Source organism: Sapajus apella, unplaced genomic scaffold (genome assembly GCF_009761245.1).
Source record: "Sapajus apella isolate SASKATOON/1434 unplaced genomic scaffold, GSC_monkey_1.0 scaffold178, whole genome shotgun sequence".
NCBI lineage: Eukaryota > Metazoa > Chordata > Mammalia > Primates > Cebidae > Sapajus > Sapajus apella.
In genome coordinates this window covers 1,440,716-1,451,878 of record NW_022437118.1, presented here as the reverse complement: position 1 = coordinate 1,451,878, position 11,163 = coordinate 1,440,716, and the positions used below count along the sequence as shown (strand labels likewise).

The following is an 11,163-nucleotide window of genomic DNA, read 5'->3' as shown; positions in this document are numbered from 1 at the left end:
ATCAGGTTAGGAGCAGCAAGGGAATTGTTAGATTCACACTTTGTTGGTGAGCTAGAATCAGGTTACCTGGCTTCAGGGTCCAGCTTATTTACCATGGTTGCTTCATCAGAGAAAAAGGATGTTTTCAGTGTAGTATCTTCATAAGACCCTGAGGGAAAGTTGCTAGAGAGAGGATACAGGACTCCTTTGAGCAACAACCATGCCGTTAGAATAATGCAGTCTCTGATGGGGACGCCCTTAAGAGGATAGCATGCCTGGGTATTGTGTGTTAGGGGTCTCTTGAAGACATTTACCCCGCTGGTTAGGGACACGGATTCTCAAGCCAGGCTTCCCGAGTTCAGTCCTGGTTCTGTTATTTCCGTTCTCTGTCCCTCAGCATTCCCAGTTGAAAAATGGGGTAATAGCAGCAGCAAACTCCCTGGGGTTGTAGTAGGGATTAAATGAGTGAATATGTTAAAGATGATTAGAAGCATGCTTAGCAAATGAGTAACAGATGTTATTTAAAAAATCGTAAAGTGTGATTTTCTTTTATGGAAAGTTCTAGAGGCAAGACCTTGTCTTATATGCTACTGAATTCACACAGTGCCCAACCAGAGCCTGTCCTGAGCAGGTGTCCAGTTATTTACTGGTTGAAATATGGAGATCTACAACTTCTCCAGTTTATGTGTTCATCAGGGAGGAGCTAAGACCGATGAACATGTTCCTCATTCTCTAGGAATAAAAACCCTCTCACAGTTCTCCTAGGGAATCATTCCTTTCAGTTAAACAGCCCAAATTTCAACCATTAAAGTAACTCATTTCTTTGACTTAAGATGTTTTGCTCCTGAGGCCTCATTAGTCTTCCAAGCCTGAGTGTATCCAATTCCTCCTCAGTGGGGTTTTTGACAGGAGTGATGGGACACTTGTTCCCCAGTTGCGGGGAGGGGTAGAAGATGGGAATGATACTGAATTATGCTGGTGATTTATTTTGAAGGTGGATCTTGATGACTTGGCAGCATTGCTCAGGGCTCACCTTGGTGTGGGTGAGGTATCTTTCTGAAAGACACAGTAATTAGGACCTGGACATGTAGATTGCAGTATCTTTGTTTTTTTATCTTTTATTATTTTTGAGACAGAGACTTACTCTGTCACCCAGGCTGGAGTGCAGTGACTCGATGTCAGCTTACTGCAACCTCTGCTTCTCAGGTTTAAGTGATTCTCCTGCATCAGCCTCCTGAGTAGCTGGGATTACAGGCATCAGCTACCACACCCAACTGATTTTTGCATTTTTAGTAGAGGTGGGGTTTTGCCATATTGGCCCAGGTAGTCTGGAACTCCTGACCTCAGGTAATCTACCTGCCTCAGCCTCCGAAGGTGCTGGGATTTACAGGTGTGAGCCATGGTGCCTGGCCAGGGTATGTCTTTATTGGCATCTTGAGAACAGGCTAATACACCATCCAAACACAGGGCACGTGTCAGGAAGGTGAGGCAAGGATCTTCAGCAGGTGTTCACTCTCTACTGGCAGAAGTTGCTAAGCATCTGGTATGGAAGGCTATCTTCACCTAAGCTTCCATTCCCCCTGGAGATCTGGATGCTATGGGGAGGGGCAGAGAGGAGGGAGGCCATGAATGGCAGAGTAATCAGCCAGGAGAAACCCAGTTGTTTCTGAAAGTATCTTAAGCAAGGTACACATGGATTGATGGATAGATGAACTATAAATGGATTAATTAGAGTGCCAAGGTGAAATAAAAGAAAGGGAACAGGCCAATTAAGTCTATACTGTGGGGGTAGATTTCTGTTGTAAGTGATTATTAGAGAGTTACAAGGTAGGGAGTGATTTTAAGACTTATATTTGAAGGAGGAAGACTAAATGGCTTTGTTGAAGGGCAATTAGGATGTTGTAGCAAAGGAATATTAGGGAAAAGTCCTCAATATATGCATTTTCACCTGGTTACTGCTCCCAATAGGGTAGATAAACTGGAAGTCCTCAACCCTGACTGCAAGTGGAATCTCCTAGGGAAACATTTTTTAAAACCCCAGAAATGAAGCAAAGCAATAACATACAAGCTTACAAAAAAATCCATGTGTGGGCCCTACTCTAGAACAATTATTGAGACTCTTCAGGCTGTAGCCAGGCATCATGTTTTTATGTGCAGCTAGAGTTGAGCCCCCAGCATTTAGAACAAATTTAAGCATACTCAAGAATCACCTGGGGCACTTTTTTAAAAAGGTAGATTGCTAGGCCTCACCACCAGAGACTATTCAGTAGTCTGTGAGGGAGGGAAGAGTCTGTATGTTTTAAAAGCCCTCCAAATAATTCAGATTTTGCAATAGAGATACTGGATTAGAGGATATGAACATTCCAGAGAGCAAGAAAATAGTCATGAGGAGTGAGCAAGGGTGGTGGAGGAGAGAAGCTCTATAGGGAAAAGGACATCTCTGAAAAGATTTCCCTTCAGAGCAAAAGCTGCTATCATTAATATCATTATCCTCTCAGCATGGCTGGTTCTGACAGAAATTGGTGTCTAGCACTCAGATTACTCACTTAATTACATTTATCTTCAGCCTCTCTTGTATTGTGCCATCACAAGCAGTGGGTCTTATAATCAAGAGTATGACAGGAGGAAGTACTTTGGACAGGGAGAATGAGAGGGGCTGGAACAGGTGTTTCAGAGGGGAGGCATGTATACTCTATTATGTGTACTCTGATGTCAAGAACTGTTAAGTGTCAAGGTCTGAGATTTACTCTACCTGCTAGCTAACAAGCTAGCCTGCCACAATTGCATGGATGCTGACAGAAGTTATGAGACTCCTGGATCAGAGACAAAGGACTTAATGACTCACAGCAAAGCAAGCAGCATGAACTTCAGCATATTTGTATTGGTACTCCTTACCCCTAAGTCCCACAGCAGCATGCAGAGTGGCCCAGGTAGATAATGCACGTGTCATGGATTTTCATCATAGTTGAGGAACTTCGAGCTTAGGAAATACCAGTTTTCACAAGGGGATGCAAGCAAATCTGCCCAAACTTTGTCCTGGGGTGGGGGCATTGTCTTTCTTACACTTGTTAGCAAACAAATCTGCTCTTTGCCTCAGAGGGAAACAATATCTCTGTCTTCAAGTCTATTCACTATATGAACATCCTTGAAAAGAGAATCTGGAACAAAAGCTATCAGGATCTTTGATTATAAGATGTGCAGAAATGTAAGAGACCGTGGAGAACTGTCTCCCAACATTTAATGCGTAAGGTCTCCCAGCAGTGGAAGCTATTCACCCCTTCTCACTATGTACCACATGTTCCAGGGAAGACTGAACATGCCAGTTGGCTTGGCATGGAGTGGAGAGTGTTCTGAGATACTAATAAAGTACACATAAATGTCGAAGTCTGAAAGTGTTGCTATTGTGTGTGATGTCAGCTCGTGCCTCAGAACATGCAGTGGATTCCAGGAGGTTTGAAAAAGGGACATGAAGCAGGAAGTGGAAATACTCCTCCCTCTGACCATCAGTTCTTGACTCTAGAAGTGTCATATATGCAAGAGTGTGTAAAAGGCAACATAGAGGTCTAGGTGAGGTGGCTCATGCCTGTAATCCTAGCATGTTGGGAGGCCGAGGCAGGTGGATCACCTTAGGTTAGGAGTTCCAGACCAGCCTGGCCAATGTGGTGAAACCCCATCTCTACTAAAAAATACAAAAATTAGCTGGGCATGGTGGCCCATGCCTGTAATCCCAGCTACTTGGGAGCTGAGGCAGGAGGATCACTTGAACCCATGAGTTGGAGGTTGCAGTGAGCCAAGATGACACCACTGCACTTCGGCTTGGCGACAGAGTGAGAGGCCGTCAAAAAAAAAAAAAAAAAAAGCTGGGGTGGTGGCGCACATCTGCGATCCCAACTCCTCAGGAGGCAGAGATAGGAGAATTGCTTGAACCCTGAAGACAGAGGCTGAAATGAGCCAAGATCATGCCATTGCGCTCCAGCCTGGGTGACAGGAGCAAAACTCCATCTAAAAAAAAAAAGCAACATAGAAGCAAGAATTTATAAACAGCTTTACAGTTCACAAAGTACTTTCCCAAGTGCCAATTATTTCTCCATTTTCTATGTCTAGGCACTGAAGAATATACGAAATGAGACTAATTAGAACCAGGTGAAATACCACTTACTCCAGGAAGCAACTCTTGAACAGGGCTGAAAGACAGCAAAGGACTGGGATGCAGAAGAGAAGAGAAGGAAAGAACAGAGGGCATTTGGATAGGCAGATAATTGTGTGGAAGCCCAGAAGCTGGAAAAAGCAGGGAGCTTCATATGGCTGGCCCCCCACCGTTCCCCTGAACCCTTCCAGGGCCTCTGATGTTCTCCCCAGTGGAGTTACATGTCTAAGCACCATCATTTATCCTCGAGATCCTACCTTCTTCCTTCCTATCACTAATTCTGCATTCATCTGTGGGCATATTACTTGGCGCACAGACTTACTTAAGGCTGGGGTTAGACCAGATTTCTTCTGAAGACTGCCAGAACACTAGCTAGGTGTTTCACTTATCTATTTCTGACCCCAAGTCATGGTGGCATAAAACAATCACCATTTTATTATGCTCATAATTTTGTGGCTCAAGAATTCAGGCAGGGCACAGTGAAGATGACTTATCTTTGCTCCATGATGCTCGGCACCTTAGCTGAGATGGCTCTAACAGTTGGCATGCATGGGACAGGTTGTACTAGGACCATATGTAGGGGGCTTTAGTTCTGTCTGTGGTTATAGTAGAGACAGGAAAATGAAAGCTTTTCCGACTATCAGACCATGCAACACAGAGAAAAGTATGGGGATTTCTCCCCACCCGCAACCAATCAATTCTTCAGCAGACACCAACTGGGTGACCTATAATTCAATTCAGTTCTGACATTATCTATCTGGAGGCAGCATTAGATTCCACAGACTAAGGGTTTAGTCCGTAAGAGTCCGCAACTTCAGATGCCAGTCATCAGCCCCAGGTTGTAACCTGTGCCTCTGGCCAACCAGCTAACAATTGAGGTTCCCATGACCCTCTTCTTCAGATTTACTTAATTTGCTAGAGTGGCTCAGATAACTCAGGGAGATACTGTTTATCAGTTTGTGATAAAAGATACTATTAGGATACAGAGAAACAGCCAGATGGAAGAGATGCATAGAGCAAGGCATATGGGAAAGAGTTTCTGTGTCATTTCTGGATGTGCCACCTTTAAGGAACCTCCACATGTTCTACTATCTAGAAGCTCCCTAAGGCTTTTAATGGAAACTCCCTTTGGGCGTTTTATGGAGTCTTCATTATGTAGTCATGATTGATTAAATCATTGGTTATTGATGATCAACTTAACCTTTATCCCCTCTCCATGCCCCACTTCTGAAGTTGTGGAATGGGGCTGAAAGTTTCAACCTTCTCATTATGCTTTGGTCTTTCCAGTGGCCAGCTCCCATCCTGAAGCTGCTTATGGGCCCCCAGCCACCAGTCATGTTGTTAGCGTACAAAAGACACTATCACTTCAGAAATTCCAAAGGTTTTAGGAGCTGTATGTCAGAAAGTAGGACAAAGACCAAATATATTAATATTTCTGCAATTTGACAAGCCGCCTTCCTTTTTCTCCCTCTACATGTGTTTGCTGGGGCTTGAATGTCTAAGATGGTTTTTTTAATACCATATCTGATGCCTGGGCTGGACCAGCTGGGCTGGCTGTTTCTCTTTCTTTGTTTTTCTCTCTTTTTGTATGGTCTCCCTACATGGCTAGCTTGGGCTTCCTCACAGCATTGTAGTCATATGGTAGCCAGACTTCCTATGTGGTGGCAGGCTTTCCCAAATGTGAATGTTCCCGCAGCACTGGGCAAAGGCTGCAAGACTTCAGGAGTCCCAGAATGTCTCTTTTACTGCATTCCATTGGTTAATGAAACCACCATGGCCAATCTAGATCCAAGGGAAGGGGAATTAGACTCTGTCTCTTAATGGGACGACTAGTGAACAATTTGTGGCCATTTTTAATCTACAACACTAGGTCTGGGCAGATCAAACCATAGCTCCAGGTGAAGGGCCTGGGAACCTGTGTATTCAACAAGTGACCCTAGGGGACTATTATCATCAGGGAAGCTTGGGAGATACTAGTTGGTATAGGCTGAATTTTGTTCCCCCTAAAATTCATATGTTGAAGCCTTAACCTCAAGTACCTCAAAATGTAACTTTATTTAGAGATGAGGCCTTTAAAGAGGTGATTAAGATAAGGTCATTAGAGTGAGCCCTAATCCAATATGATTCATGTCCTAGTCATTTGCAACAATGTGAATGGAACTGGAGGTCATTATGTTAAGTGAAATAAGCCAGGCACGGAAAGACAAATATACCATGTTCTCACTTACTTGTGCAATCTAAAATCAAAACAATTGAACTCATGAACATACAGAGTAGTAAAAGGACAGTTACTAGAGTCTGGGAAAGGTAGTAGGGGTTTGAGAAGAAGGGGAGGTGGGAATGGTTAATGAGTACAAAAAAAAATAGAATAAATAACGGCTGCTATTGATAGCACAGGGGGTGACTATAGCCAATAATAACTCAATTGTACATTTTAAAGTAACTTAAAGAATATAATTTGATTTTTTGTAACTCAAAGGATAAATGCTTCGGGGGATGGATACTCCATTCTCTGTGATGTACTTATTGCACCTTGCATGCCTATATCCACATATCTCACATACCCCGTAAATATTTACACCTACTATGTACCCAGAAAAATAAAAATAAAAGAGAGGATATTGGACATACAAAGAAATACCATTGATGTGCGTGCACAGGAGAGGGACTGTAGAAAGACACCGTAAGAGGCCAGCCATCTGCAAACCAGAGGCCTCAGAAGAAACCAAACCTGCTGACACCTTTTCATCTTGGATTTCTAGTTTCCAAAACTGTGTAAAATAAATGCTGTTGTTCAAGCTATAGTCTGTGGGGTATTTTGTTATGGAAGCCCTAACAAACTAATATACTGATATCATGTGTTAACTATTAACACTAGACATTATTTGCCTCGAGTTAATTATATATGCATAAAACTTACATTCTCCAAAAATTGTCAGCATGTGTACTTCTTTTCTTTATTGACCTGATCTATCTGGTATTTGATCACATGTTTACCCACTTCCTGTTGGTCCTGGGCCTGTTTGCCTTCAGATCCGTCCCAACTTCTCCTGCCCTGCCATTTTGTAAGGTGCCAGCCCCTGCAGACTGCATTTCCCAGGCTCCATGCAAGTTGCCTGCTGGTGGAGTTTAGCCAGCTGAAAACACTGTTGGGAGATGGAAGAGTGTAAAGAAAGTGGGAAATGGAGTATCCTTCCTCAGCCTCTGTGACTCCCACATTTTCTGGGTGAGGAAATGAGGTTCAGCTGTCCTGGTTCCAGCTTCCATGGTATGGCCCTGGTTCCTGGTCATCTCTGGGTTTTTTCTACATCTTATTCTCTTCTTAGCCTTCCTATCATCTGAATAAGCTATTCCCTGCATTGAATTCAGTATGTTTTTAATTTCTAGTATGGTTTTTGTTTTCCTGAGTGGATCCTGATATATAAATAAAATTTTCTCCTAATTTAATGAACCACATACACTTCCCCATTTCCAAGTTCACTCCCACTATGCTTTCTACAAATAGAATCAAGTTCAATGTTCATTCTGGAATTTCTTTACAGTGACACTTTTGGCATTTCCAAAAGAAAGACACAAAACTAAATGAAAAACTAGAAATCTTTCAGAGTCCAACCTGCCAGTGACAACCCCTCTTTAACCTTTGGTATATTCCCTTCCAGTCTTTATTTTACTTTTTAAAAAAAAATTTTCCCTAATTTTTTTTTGCAATTTTTACATAGTTTGAGCTCACAAAGTATATCTATTTTTGCATCCAGTCTCTTTTAGCTTGACGTTTTATCATAAGCATTTTCCCATTTTTTAAAGAACCTTTTATAAGTATCATTTTTAACTTGTGAAAGGAACTAAAAAGGTAGAATTAGGGAGGATTCGGACTTTCGAAGTTCTGTGCTCCAAAAAGAGTGTTCCAGCTAGGCTTTTCATCTGTATCTCTCAAACTAGTTGCTCAACAGATATTCACTGAGTGTTTACAGTAACCCTGGTATGGTGGGAGAACTGAGAGAAGAAACAATCTGGGGACAGAGACTGGTTAGGAAGCCGAGAGAACACATATGAGGCAATTGGAGAGCAAGAGAAGGTTTTTGAAAAATCAATTGCTAGGTGGAGTGCTCCAGACAATGAGTATAATAAAAAAGCAGAAGAGGGAGCGATCAATGTGGGCTGGACTTGTCCCCAAAAGTCTCTTCCTATGATGTGACCTGAATAGCAAGTGAACCATGGGCAGGATTCTGGTACCTCTGGAGGAGAGAGAAGGAATTCCAGGATTAGGAGGCTTTTAAGCATACCTGGGTCTTAATTCTGGCTCTGCCATCTCTACTAGTTGTTTGATGATAGACAAGTTATGAGCCTCCTTAGGCTTTAGTTTCTTGGTGGTAGTGATATAACTACCTATTGCACGGAATGAAATGCTATAGGCAGAAGAGTTCAATCGTATTTCTTCCCACAAGGATTAAACATTTCCCCAGGTGAGGATGGAAGTGAATAATTTCCATGTAAACACTTGCTGTTGATTATTACCTGTAGCTAAAACTTCATTTTCATGTCACTGAAAGCATAAATGGCTTGCCCTACTAACACAGGGGAAGTTAGTATCTGAGTTAGTATTTGAAGGTATATCTCCTGGTGCAGCTCAACCCAAGGGCACTGAGCCCTCTCCCAGTGCTCCTTGTATGCCAGGTACTGCCAGAGCCCTTGGATTGGTGTGGCTTCTCAGATTTCAACTTGGCCCTCTTCCTTTTCTGGGCGGGTCTTCATCTGCTGCTCCATGAGAAGAGAGTTGCATGCTGAGGAGAAATGAAGTACTTTTGCTGAGGACACATATTTGAGGACTCTGTGTTGGTAGATCTGAGTTTTAGGAAGAGAAGGCAGTGAAGGTACGAATGGGGGGTTGGGAGAATGACAAGTATAAGAACATTTATGTATTATTTTTTGTAAATATTCCAGGCTGGTACAAATGTCTGTGTCCCTAGATACCTTTGGAATCTGTTTGCAAAGTTGGCTTATTACTACCAGCAGAGATTTGGGGAAAAGAAGTAATGAAGAGGGAGAATTCACATATACTATCTCAGAGGGTGTGAGGGCACTTTTACTATAGCCCCACATTAATGAACTCTCCTGGAGCTTAGCCAAGCTGATGGGGGCTTGCCAGACCTCACAAGGCCTCATTCCTTCTTCCACAGATGAACTTGTCTTTCTTAAGACCTCCTACGAGACCTACCTCTTGGGATGCTGCCTTTGCTAAACTGATAGGTTGCAGCTCCTATGTTGGAAGGATCAAAGGATGGATGGATCATGTGCAACTACTTTGTTAGTGGTGGGGAAAGGATCCTAGGGAGCTGGGTCTGACTTTCTATTAGCCAATAAAGCATGTCCACATCTGTGGCACTTCCTCCTGAGGCTCCCAAGTGCCAGCAGGGTGAGAGGAGGGAAGAAATCTCTTCCTTCCCCTCCTCAAGGGCCATGTAGAATCACCTGTCTTGTCCAGCCTGCCCTTAAATGGGAAGGTCTTGAAATGAGAGCCTCACTGAACCATGCCCCTGGACGCCTTATTCCTGAGCATAGAATGGGCTCCACAAGAGCCTATCTTTGCCTCCACTCTCATTTACCTCTTGACTCTATTGTTTGGATAACAATGAGGAGCTGAGTTTAGCAGCTGAGTATGGGGTGCTTTTTCCATGTTTCTGCACAAAAGGACAGCAGCTGAAGGCTGCAAAGGCCTGCCTACCTGCCAGAAATCTAATTTCAGACGCTTGCATCAAGTCACCTGCATTCTAGTGCACTTCTGTAATTGTTTTGGTTCTTGTCAAAAGTGCTCTTTTGCTTTGGGAGGAGGAGGAAATTCGCAGAGGGAGAGAGAGAACACCAGGGATCTTTCATCACCAACTTTGTCCTCAGGATTTGTAACTCTTTCTCCAACTGTCCACTCTGAATAATGGGAATAAATGGGAAAGGAGTAGGGTGTTTTCAATGACCCCACTTGTCTTAATTGAGAAACCCTAGAATTGCCCCTCAGTGATGTTTGCACAAAGTATGCGATCCCCTCTGATTATTGTGGCCAAAGCAAGCATCCCTGATTTATCATTTAATTCCTGGCCACTATTAGGTTGTCTTTCTTAGTCTGAGACAAGATGCAGGTGGGGTCTTTTTCAGGTTCACTGTTGAGGTTGTTTTAAAGGCCAGTTAGGTATGTGAGGACTCTGGAAATAGTGAGGTGCTTTTCCATGAGAAGTCTTGCTGCTGGTATTATAATAATAATGGGGACTGCTGCTGCCATTTCCTAGACTGGAGAGGCTCAGATCCTGGTTCACAGATAGAAAAAAGAAGGGCAGGGTGGAGGAGGGGCAGCAGTGATAGCCAGGAATTTTTTGTAAGCTCACATCAAAGAAATTCCTCAGGAACACATTTCCCTTAGAGCTTTTTTGGGCCGTATTGAAGTTGGTCTTTCTTTTCCTCATTTCTGAGGGCAAAAGTAATTCCCTATTCTCCTTGGCTACTTATTTCTAAATCTTCATCTTGTTTTCTTGATCATCTAAACACACATACATGTAACATATGTAAATATATATGACAAAAATAAAGCTTACACACTTCATAATCTTTTTAAAAACCTAAACACATTGTTCATAAATATCTTTTTTTAAAATTGCATTTTAGGTTTTGGGGTACATTTGAAGAACATGCAACATTGTTGCATAGGTACACACATGGCAGTGTTATTTGCTGCCTTCCTCCCCATCACCTATATCTAGCATTTCTCCCCACACTATCTCTTCCCAACTCCCTACCCCCTGCATAAATATCTTTAAATGTTACTACATTTCTGGAAATTATTTTTAATGACTTAATAGTATTCTGTCTTATGGCTGCATCTTGATAATGGCAACAATGCTAATAGTGAAAGTTTATTGAGTGATTTCTTGTTCTGTAGTTATCAGGAATATATCAAGCCCTGTACTAAGTAATAATACCAGGAGGCAGGTGCTATCGTTATGCTCATTTACAGATGAGAAAATGGAGGCTTAAAGAATTGAAGTAATTTT

At 42.6% G+C, this 11,163-nt stretch overlaps 1 protein-coding gene across 1 annotated transcript in view; it reads left to right on the top strand.

Moving 5' to 3' along the window:
• The window catches only part of KALRN (kalirin RhoGEF kinase), a 602,830-nt gene that overhangs the window by 100,490 nt on the left and 491,177 nt on the right, over positions 1–11,163 (top strand). The window lies entirely within an intron of this gene.